This window comes from Bubalus bubalis, chromosome 14 (assembly GCF_019923935.1).
Source record: "Bubalus bubalis isolate 160015118507 breed Murrah chromosome 14, NDDB_SH_1, whole genome shotgun sequence".
Lineage (NCBI taxonomy): Eukaryota > Metazoa > Chordata > Mammalia > Artiodactyla > Bovidae > Bubalus > Bubalus bubalis.
In genome coordinates this window covers 35563803-35575271 of record NC_059170.1, presented here as the reverse complement: position 1 = coordinate 35575271, position 11469 = coordinate 35563803, and the positions used below count along the sequence as shown (strand labels likewise).

At 46.6% G+C, this 11469-nt stretch overlaps 1 long non-coding RNA gene across 1 annotated transcript; it reads left to right on the top strand.

Annotated features, from left to right (window-relative positions):
* On the top strand, positions 1-10702 carry LOC123329203. Its single transcript, XR_006544526.1, has 2 exons — positions 1-387; positions 10309-10702. It is a non-coding gene; the product is annotated as an uncharacterized LOC123329203 (long non-coding RNA).
* The last annotated feature ends 767 nt before the right edge of the window (positions 10703-11469 follow it).

The following is an 11469-nucleotide window of genomic DNA, read 5'->3' as shown; positions in this document are numbered from 1 at the left end:
TCCCAGATGCCCCAGCCCTGGCCCCACCCACCAGGGAGCCTTGGATATCCCAGTTCCCACAACCCCCCTTCCCTATTGAGACACTGTGGTCTTCAGCCAACACCCTCACTGCCTGTCTCCTCCTCCTACTCTGGACCTGGGCCAGCCCCTGCCCCTTTCCAGGCATGGCACCTCCTTTCAGGCCTCCCCCATCTTCACCTGGCCCCATGCCAGCCAGTTAGCCACCAAGCCAACCACCTTTCTGGGGCCTGAGATGGAGGGAGTCAGCTCTTCTGGGCCAACATGAGTGCTGAGGGCTGATGGCTGCAGAGGGGCAGAGGCAGCCCCATCACCTCCCAGGAATCTGATCCTCCTGCCAGGTGGTTCCCATTTCCTGGAGGCTGCATGGTAAGCTGGTATGAGGAGAAAGCCCCCTTCCCAGAAGAGGAAGGCACCCCAGTCCACAGGAAAAAAAAGAGGCAGGAGGGGCGTCTTCAGAGGAATGTGAGAGCAGGGGCAGGCATGGGGCAAATAGAGAAGGACTGGTTTTGTTTCCTTTTTTAAAAAATAATTTTATTTATTTATTTTTGGATGTGCTGGGGCTTTCTTGTTGGGCTTTTCTCTAGTTGTGGTAAGTGGGTGCTACTCTTTGTTGAGGTACATGGGCTTCTCATTGCAGTCACTTCTCTTGTTACTGAGCACAGGCTCTGGGGCATGCAGGCTTCCGTAGTTGCGACTCCTGAGCTCTAGACCACAGGCTCAATAGTTGTGGCTCAGGGGCTTAGTTGCTCCTCAGCATATGGGATCTTCCTGGCTCAGGGATCAAACCTGTGTCTCCTGCATTGGCAGGCAGATTCTTTACCACTGAGCCACCAGGGAAGCTCCATGGCTTCATTTCTCTGGGACCCAGTTTGATGAAAGTACAAATGTTTGTCTCTCATAAGGGGTGGGAATCAATAAAGAGGGCAGAAGTACAGAAAGAGCATTCCTACCCCATGGCTGGGGTGATCAGTCCTGGTTACCACAAGCCCAGGTCTTCCTGAAGCTGTGGGGATGTTAAGTGTGCGTTCCTTTGAGCATATTTGTTTAGAGCAGTCAGTGCCTTTCTTCTCCAGAATTCCAAGACTGTTTGTTCATCTAGGGTCTTTGATCTGCACACCTCCCCCACCCCCGGCCAGGGGTTAATCATTCCCAGCATTGCGTACACAGACTTCTGAGACCAGAACTTCTTCCTCCTGTCAGTCCTTATCTGAACAGCCCTGAGGAACTCCAGGACCTCTGGGGATTGGCATGTTTAATTAGATAATTGCAAATTCCTGGGCATCTCTTCTGAGGCCTTCTCTACCTAAAGCCTCAAAAATATCCTTTCAGCTAAATGCTAGCCCAGAGCCTCGCTGCTCAGAAATATACCTCCATCAGCCACACGAGAGGGCAGGGAGATACCTGTTCTGTGCAGCATTGTTTGGGGGCATTGCATTCACTATCCAAGGAGCCTGAGGTTCAGGCCCCAGAGGTAGAAATGCTGTGTCACAAATTACCTGAGGTCAAGAGGGAGGAGGGGTCAGGGAAATATGGGAAGAGTGAAAGGACTGGCATGGGGGTCAATGGGCAGCCTGAGGTAAGGCCCTGACCTCTGCCTTTGCTTGGTTCTCGTGCCAGAGAGCACCCAGCAGGTCAACCACAACCTCAGCTTCTTTCAGAGAATAACCAGCTGGGTCTGCTCTCAAGGTGACCAGCAACCTGAGGGCAGCAGAGGTTTGGGGTGTTCAGGCTGGGGTGCCCAGATGAGAGGGAGCTGAATCCACTGAAACATGCCCATTTGAACAGAGACCCTGAGGAGGAAGTGGCTGTCCATGGAGGCCTATAAAGAGGACTCCAGAGAGTGATGCTGGGCTGCTCCTCTGGACACCAGTGGGGCAAGAGGTCTGGACAGGCCCTGTTCGAGAAGCCCCCTGAGGTCATTGTCTGACACTTGCCGGAGCCCCAGGCCCTCTGAGCCACCTTCTCATTCCTGCTCTTGCTGGGGCCCACCAGTGGCAGCAAGGGCCTGGCCAGGTGAGGTGGACCCGATGTCTGAGCTCGGCCCTCTGACTGCTCTGTTGCTTTGGTCATACCCAACCCAAGCAGACCAGAGAAGGCAATGGCAACCCTTTCCAGTACTCTTGCCTGGAAAATCCCATGAATGGAGGAGCCTGGTAGGCTGTAGTCCATGGGATCGCTAAGAGTCGGACACAACTGAAGTGACTTAGCAGCAGCAGCAGCAACTCAAGCAAAGATGCTCTTGGTGGGCTGTCCAGTTGGGCCTTTAAGCCAGGGAGTCTAGAGGCAGATCCTTCATGGCAGCATTTGTTCAGGGGTCTCACCCAGGTGGTATGTTGGCCTTGCCTCAGTGGGTGCACTTTGCTTGTTACCAGCATCCTGGACCCTCCCTCTGCCTTTTAAAATTGAGCACTTACTATACTCAGAGCCCAATGCCGTATGCATTATCTTTTTGAATCCTCACTGGGTAAGATTTTTCCCATGCTACAGGTAAGGAAACTGAGGCTCTCAGAGGCTTTCTAGGCTTTGGAGCACACTACTAGTTTCTGCCTGGCTTACCCACTGCTTTATATTGCCTTCCACAGGCTTCAGGATTTCACACTGTAATATCCTTTGTAAGCACAAAAGAAACTCTTCCAAATACTTGGACCCAAATCACACTAGAAGCCAGGACAGATGGGGTATTTCCTTTCATAGTTGAGCAGCTCATTCTCCAAAGAAACAGAGCTGACTTTCTGGGCCCTTGTGGTCTCAGGACTGAGGCAGATGGCTGGGCAGGGTCACTGGGCACCTCTCAGGAAGACCCTGGTCATCTTTTCCTGCCCCTTCTCCTCCCTCAGCACCACCTCTGGAGAAGATGACTCAAGTGTTTGCCCTCTTTGGACAAGGGTGCTAAGGTCCAATGACAAAGTCCTGGAGCCAACAAGTGTGCCAGGCTGCATGCCCCCTCCCTCCCTGGGTGTCTTCCCAAGTGGGCTTTCTGTCTGGGTGCCCTCCTCCGGACCACCTTACTCTCCAATCCAGCTCACTCTTCCAGACCTCCCGTGGCTTCCCTCAGAAGTTGGCCTTTAGGTAAGGACTTGCATGCAGGTAGTTTACTCCAGAGACCATCCTGAGAGGGACGGAGAGGGAGTAAGGAAGTGAGACCCGGAAGGGCAGGTACTGCAGCTGTGTTAACTACAAGCAGTTCACTCAGCCCTCCTGGGAGCCTGTGTCCAGCTGCCTTGGGATTATTTCATCCCGTGGTGAGGAGGTGGGGTGTTTACCCCCTCAGCCTCTGCTGCTTGTTGGCTCAAGAGTTCTTCCTATGGCTCTAACTGCTCAGCACGTCTGCTTTGTCCTGAGAACTCTAAGGAGGGCTATGGGGATGGGTGGGCATTGACAGCATCTGCCTAGCACCTTCAAGGTTTTGCCCAGGCAGGCTTTCACTTGGTGTTCTCTCCCAGGTGGGCCTGGGGTTAACTGCTGTCCCATGGACTGCTGTGGCGCCTCCCTAATTTAAGAGTCAACTCCCTGAGTATGGGACACATCATTCTTCTTTTGAGCCCAGGTGCCCAGGATATAGGCTGGCACACAGGATGAGAAATGAGTTAGAATTCCTTCCAAGAGGCCCAGGAGTGGATGGGGCAGGACTCAAAACAGCGAATGTTAAATGCAAGTGCTTGGGACTTCCCTAGTGGTCTAGTGGCTAAGACTCTGCACTCACAATGCAGGGGCCCAGGGTTCAATCCCTGGTCATGGGACTGTATCTCAAACACTGAAATTAAGAGTTCACATGCTACAAATAAAAGATCCCACATGCTGCAACTAAGACCCAGCACAGCCAAATAAATAATATTTTAAAAAATGCAAGTGCCTGAGACTTACATCCCTGGTCTGCCAGCATCCCAGCCTTGAGAAGAGCTCAGGTGAAGATTGAAGTGGGCATGGTGGGTACAGGTGGAGGTGGTGGAGTTGGGAATGGAAGGAGAGAACTGAGTCCCAAAGAAGTTTCCAATCCTTTTCCTCAGGACAGCTAGGGATATTTGGGGGAAAGTTCTCTTGGAAGAAGATCACAAGGTTAGATGTTAGTAAACCCAGAGCCTTCAGAAGAAAAACAGTAGATCAGTAATTACACACCTGGCTACACAGTTTTTCTGGATTTAGATTGAAATCAGAGTCATGGGTCCTTGGCCTTAGATGTGACTTGTCTGCTTCCACCCCTCCCTGTCCGTTTTAGAGGGAGAGAACTGAGCCCCTTTGAGGAACACTGGCTTGTCTGGGGTCACATAGTTGAGTCCCAATAGTCCAGTGAGAAGGAAGGGTTGACCTAATTCTCACTGTTCTGTTTTGGACTCTGGGCTTGTTTGCATAGCCAGCCAGGTCTCATCTGCCCTGGCATTAGCATGGTGGGCCTTTCTCCATAGGCGTGACTGATGGAACACTCTCATCAGGTGACTGGCAGAGTTTCTAGGGGTGTTGACCCCTGTGGTCTTGATACCATTCCCAGTACCCCAGAGATAAATACCCCGAGACTATATGGGGCTGCCCCAGAGACTCAGATTTGGTGCTTTCCAAAGGGACCCTGTCTAGCTCTGTGAATGTTTCTGCCAGCCTGGGTGGAGTGTGGGGGCCTGGCTTATGTGATGGGTGACTGGGCAGCCAGCTGCCCCATCCTGCCTCCAGATGCCAAATGTCTGTGCCGAGGGTTCTTCCCCCAAGGGCTGGAGTTGGAATGTACAAGTTTGAGGCTCATTCTTCTCTGACATCAGAGATAAGCTGGAGGAATGGGAGGGTGATTGTGGGAGGAGGTGGTACCAGGTTGTCAAGTCTCCAGGCAGCCGCTCTCACAGAATGGTATGCAGAACAGAGGTGGGGGCTCCGCTCACGCGGCCGATCTGAACTTGACAGAATGAAATAGTAATGGGTTGAGACTCATGTTTATTTTTCTATTGACACATCAGTCAGTGACAGTGAAATTTTAACGTGAGGGTTTGTAGGGTGCTTAGAATGAGAAAAAAATTTACCATTTGAGAGCCTGTTAAAATTTGTAGTAGAAGAGAAAAAATCGACTCTAATCTGCTACTTTATTTGGTATGTGGCTGTAGGAAGTGGGATAAGGTAGTAAATAGGCTGTTTGTTTTTTAAGTTAATTTATTTGTCTGCACTAGGGTCTTTGTTGCAGCACATGGGATGTTCATTGCAGCGCATAGACTCTAGTTGTGGTGTGTGGGCTTGGTTGCTCCAAGGCATGTGTGATGTTAGTTTCCCCATCAGGGATTGAACCTGTGTCCTCTGCATTGCAAGGTGAATTCTTAACCACTGGACTGCCAGGGAAGTCCCTAGGCTGTTTTTATAAAACACATTCTGGAATTTACCACATCTCAGAGGCATGAGCTTCCCTGGTAATTCAGATGGTAAAGAATCTGCCTGCAATACAGGAGACTTGGGTTCAATCCCTGGGTCAGGAAGATCCCCTGGAGAAGGGAATGGTTACCCACTCCAGTATTCTTGCCTGGAGAATTCCATGGATAGAAGAGCCTGACAGGCTACAGTCCATGAGATTGCAAAGAGTTGGACGTGACTGAATGACTAACATTTTCACTTTTTTTCACTTTCAGAGGCAGTACACAAATAAAAAGTTCTTTAAAGTGGGACCGGATACTGTGTTTGCATCATAACAGTGCTAATCTTTGATTGGGTACAAGGTCTGCATCCTTAAGCTTCTACTTGTCTCATATATTTTCTTTCTACTCCCAATGCTGAATTTTATTTATTTATTTACTTTTGGTTGTGCTGGGTCTTTGTTGCTGCACAGGCTTTCTCTAGTCGCAGGGGCTACTCTTCATTACAGTGCACAGGCTTCTTATTGCAGTGGTTTCTCTTGTTGCAGAGCACAAGTTCTAGGGCATATGGGCTCAGCTGTGGCTCCCAGGCTCTAGAGCACGTGTTCGATAGTTGTGGTACACAGGATTAGTTGCTCTGTGGCATGTGGGATCTTCTGGGATCAGGGATCAAACCCATGTCCCTTGCACTGGCAGGAGGATTCTTTACCAGGGTCACCAGGGAAGACCCTGTCTCATATTTTTAAGTAAATTAATTGGTTCAGGCTTTGCAATTCAACACATGTTTGAGATAGTGAAGGACAGGGAAGCCTGGTGCACTGTAGTCCATGGGGTTGCAAAGAGTCAGACACGACTTAGTGACTGAACAACAAAAATAGTCCTCAGAAGATGGCAGCATTTGCCCGAGGTGCTCAGGATATAAAATGGTGACTCAGAGATGAACAGGACATGGGACTCTGTCCTCATGCAGTTGCCAGACTAGAAAGGGCAGAGGACAGAATACAGTCCTGCATAGTATGAGTGCACCATCCCGTCACAAAGGGCTGAACTGAAAGTTCTGCTAGCTCTGGAGGTGTCCAGCCTGTTCCTTGGTGTTTTCAGGGTCTGGCAGTACCTGCACACATGTATGCTTAAGAAATATTTCCTGAATGAATAAGGGTTTATTAACTGCATCTCCTTCTGTTTCTGATCAGTTATATTTCCTAATTTAGGATTTTCCATAGAAGGACTGTCAGGATTTGCCTGTATATTTATTTAGATTTTTAATATGTTGAATAAAATTCTTTCTGAAGTAACAATGTTCAAGTTGCACAAACAAGGCAATGATATAGGATTTCATGGAGCCTGAGTGTTATTTATTCCCATTGCTATAGCCACATACACATGCAATGTGGATGTTCAGTACCATTTTGTGGACTGAAGTAATGCATGTCATCCAATAAGTATATGAGTGTGTGCTCGACATCATTAGTCACCGTGGAAACACAAATTTAAGCTACAATGAGATACTATTAGGCACCCACCAGGATGGCCAAAACGAAAAAGATTGATGGTACCAAGTTGTGGGGAAGATGTGGAGCAGCTAGAACTCTGCAGATGAGAGTGTAAGGTGGTACAGCTATTTTGGAAATCTGGCACTATCGATTTGGAATGTCAAGTGTACATCTACCTGGTGACTCAGCAGTTGCGATCTTGGGTTAATATTAAAGAGAAATGAGTGTATATATCCACCAAAAGAATGTATATAACAGCTTTATTCAAAAGCCCTGAACTGAAAATAGACCAAATGATACAAATAAGAAAGTTCAGTTCAGTTCAGTCGCTCAGTCAGGTCCAGCTGTTTGTGACTGCCGCACACCAGCCTTCCCTGTCCATTACCAACTCCCGGAGCTTGCTCAAACTCATGTCCATTGAATTGGTGATGCCATCCAACCATCTCATCCTCTGTCGTCCCCTTCTCCTCCCACCTTCATTCTTTCCCAGCAACAGAGTCTTTTCCAATGAGTCAGTTCTTCACATCAGGTGGCCAAAGTATTGGAGTTTCAGCCGCAGCATCAGTCCTTCCAATGAATATTCAGGACTGATTTCCTCTAGGATGGACTGGTTGGATCTCCTTGCAGTCCAAGGGACTCTCAAGAGTCTTCTCCAACACCACATTTCAAAAGCATCAGTTCTTTAGCACTCAGCTTTCTTTATAGTCCAACTCTCACATCCATACAGAACTACTGGGAAAACCATAGTTTTGACTAGACAGACCTTTGTTGGCAAAGTAACATCTCTGTTTTTTAATATGCTGTCTAGGTTGGTCATAGCTTTTCTTCCAAGGAGCAAGCTTCTTTTAATTTCATGGCTGTAGTCACCATCTGCAGTGATTTTGGAACCCCCCAAAATAAAGTCTGCCACTGTTTCCATTGTTTCCCCTTCTATTTGCCATGAAATGATAGGACCGGATGCCATGATCTTAGTTTTCTGAATGTTGAGTTTTAAGTCAACTTTTTCACTCTCTCTCTCACTTTCATCAGGAGGCTCTTCAGTTCTTCTTCTCTTTCTGCCATAAGGATGGTGTCATCTGCATATCTGAGGTTACTGATATTTCTCCTGGCAATCTTGATTCCAGCTTGTGCTTCATCCAGCCTGATATTTTGCATGATTGTACTCTGCATAACAGTTAAATAAGCAGGGTGACAATATGCAGCCTTGATGTACTCCTTTCCTGATTTGGAACCAGTCTGTTGTTCCAATGTCCAGTTCTAACTGTTGCTTCTTGACCTGCATACAGACTTCTCAGGAGGCAGGTAAGGTGGTCTGGTATTTCCATCTCTTGATGAATTTTCCACAGTTTGTTGTGATATACACACACAAAATTGGAGAATAGATACATAAATCATGGTATAGTCATATGATGGGCTATAGCGGTTAACTCTGAAGAACATCCTAGGCAGAGGGCCCAGTATGTACAAAGAAATGGAGTTTTGACAAGGCTTGGTGTTTTGAGCGGGGGCAACCTAGTATGGCAGGAGGATTGCAAGAGCCAGGGAGGATGCTTGTAGGGAGAGAGATTGGAAGGTTTCTTGGCTCATTTTGTAAAAGGCACTGTGGTAGCCATTAATGTTATTAGCCACGTATTTCAGGTTCTCTCCCTCTGGCCACTTGGTAAGATTTTACTCCTGACCCTTTGTGGTTGAGTGGGACCATGTTTCCATGTTTTGTTCCAGTCAGTGGGTTGTAACAGGAAGCAATGTGTGTCACTTCTAGGCAATGCATTTAACTGCTATCAGTTCAGTTCAGTCTCTCAGTTGTGGCCAACTCTTTGAGACTCCATGAATTGCAGCATGCCAGGCCTCCCTGTCCATCACCAACTCCTGGAGTGCACCCAAACCCATGTCCATTGAGCAGGTGATGCCATCCAACCATCTCATCCTCTGTCATTAACTGCTATAGTGAGAACTTTGAAGGAGTTCTCTCTTCCTCTCTTGCAGTTGATACTGTTTGGGAGGTGGCTGCTCCATTAGCCTGGCCCCTAGGAAGACCAGAGATCTCTTGAGGTTGAACATATATAGTGTGAGAAATAAACTTTGTAGTTTTAGGTTGCTAGTTACTACTGAAGCATGTTTTTATCTATTTTGGTTGATACAGACTTTGGTTACAATGTCAATTGTATTTGTTCGTTAATTCGTTCAACACATTGAGCTTCTGCTCTACACTAACCACTATTCAAAATGCTGGAACAAATATAGTCTCTTCTTTTGGAAACTTTCATCCTATTGGGGAGTATAGAAGACATGCAAATTCATGGATAAGGTAATTACAGATTGCAGTAAGAGCTGTAAAGGAAATAAACAGGCTAGTGACTGTTACATTCCTTTACAATGTAAAGGAATCATGGAGGAGAGTGGAGATGGACATCAAGAGGGGTTGCTTCATTTGAACTGAGACCCAAGGATGAGAGGGAACTGTCATGCCAAGAGCCACAGGAATAATGTTCCAGGGAAAAGCCTTCAGGAAAGGGCCTGCTGGGTCTGAGTCACAGAGAGTAGATCTTTGTGTCTGTAGGAATGTAGGGGAGGGGAGAGGAAGGCAGGGACAGTATGTTGCAAGTAAATTGCACATGGCCTGCTTGGTGTGTTGAAAGGTCACTGTCTTTGCTTTGTTGTAGGCAAGAGCAAAGTTGCTAGGGAACTGTTGACCAAAATGCTGTCTGTGGCCAGGGTTAGGGTTACAATGATAACTACTTGCTTGAATTGTCTCAGAACAGGAGGTCCCAATAAGGAACTTGATGCTGCCACTGGAAGATTAACCAGTAGAACTCAGTAGGGGCCAAAAGGAGGGAGAAGATGACCAATCTCCCAGAATCCTTGTTGCCAGAATCCATCTTGGCTGAGAGATGTGCACACTACTAGGAAGGACCCTGAGTCAGAGTATGGGCCAAGCAAGACGATTGGTCAGAGACAACCTGGAAACCAACCCCATCACCATAAAACTTGAGACTGAGCCAGGTGGCAGAGTAGTTCTCTTGGGTTCCATTACTCTGCTGCTTTCTGCCTGGGCTCCCCTTTCCAATAAAGTCTCTAGCTTTGTCAGCATGTGTGTTTCCTTGGATAAAAGTCCAGTCTTGAGCCCTAGAAGGGGTCCCCCTTCCTGGAACAAAGCTAAGGAGTTACATTAGTAGGGTAATGATATTGGCTTGAGAGTGTTGATAATAAAAGTGGAGGCAAGGATAGATGTTTGATATGTATGAAGTAGAATCCACAGAATTTGTTAGTGGATTGAAAATGAGGAATGGTAGGCTGAATAATTGCCCTCAAAGATATCCAGTCTTAATCCCTGGAACCTATAAATGTTACTTTACATAGCAAAAGGAACTTTACAAGTGTGGTTAAAGTAATGGATCTTGAAGATGAGATTATTCTGGGTTATGTGGATGGGCACTGAATGTAATCACAAGTGTTTTTATTTATCTATTCAGAAGATGGAGGCAGAGAGAGATTTTGCTACAAAGAAGAAGGCAAAGTGGAGACTGAAGAAGGATGCTCCACTTGAGGAATGCAGCTTTAGAGGCTGGAAAAGACAAGGGAGTGGATCCTCTCCTAATTTCTCTGGAGAAGCATGGTCCAGCTGACACTTTGATTTTGGCTCAGTGAATCTGACTTCAGAATTCTCACCTCAAGAATTCTGAGAGAACACATGTATATGTTATTTTTTTTATTGCGGTAAAATTTACATAACTTAAAATTTATCAATTTAACTATTCATTAAGTTTACAAACCAGTAGCATTAAATACATTCACAGTGTTGTATAACCATCACCACTGTCTTTGGCTTAAAAAACCTTCATCATCTCAATAAAAACTCTGAACCCATTAAATAATAACTCCTCATTCCCCCCTCTCCCCAACTCCCGGTAACCTCTATTCTACTTTTTGTTTCTGTATTTGTCTATTCTAGATACTTCCTGTAAGTGGAGTCATACAATATTTGTCCTTCTATTCTAGCTTATTTTACTAAAGCATAACGTCTTCAAGGTCCATCATGTTGTAACATATATCAAAATTTCATTCCTTTTTAAAAAAATTTCATTCCTTTAAAATTTAATTTTATTTATTTTAATTGGAGGCTAATTAGTTTACAATATTGTATTGGTTTTGCCATACATCAACATGAATCCACCACGGGTGTACACGTGTTCCCCATCCTGAACCCCCCTCCCTCATCCCTCCCCGTACCATTCCTTTTTATAGCTGAATATTACATGTGTTGTTTTAAATCACTGAGGTTGCGGCAATTTGTTACAGTAGCTGTAGGAAACTGATACATGAGGGAGAGCAAAGAAGGTATTAAGGATGACCCGCAGGTGGTGCTAGTGGTAAAGGACCTGTCTGGGAATGTAGGAGATGTAAAAGACGTGGGTTCTATCCCTGGGTTGGGAAGATCCCCTGGAGGAGGGCATGGCAACCCACTCCAGTGTTTTTGCCTAGAGAATCCCCTGGACAGAGGAGCCTGGAGGGCTACAGTCCATAGGGTCATACAGAGTCGGACACGACTGAAGAGACTTAGCACCCATGCAGGCTTTTGGCTTGAGGACTGAATGGATTGAGATGCCATTTACTGGGAAAGAGAAGACTCAGAG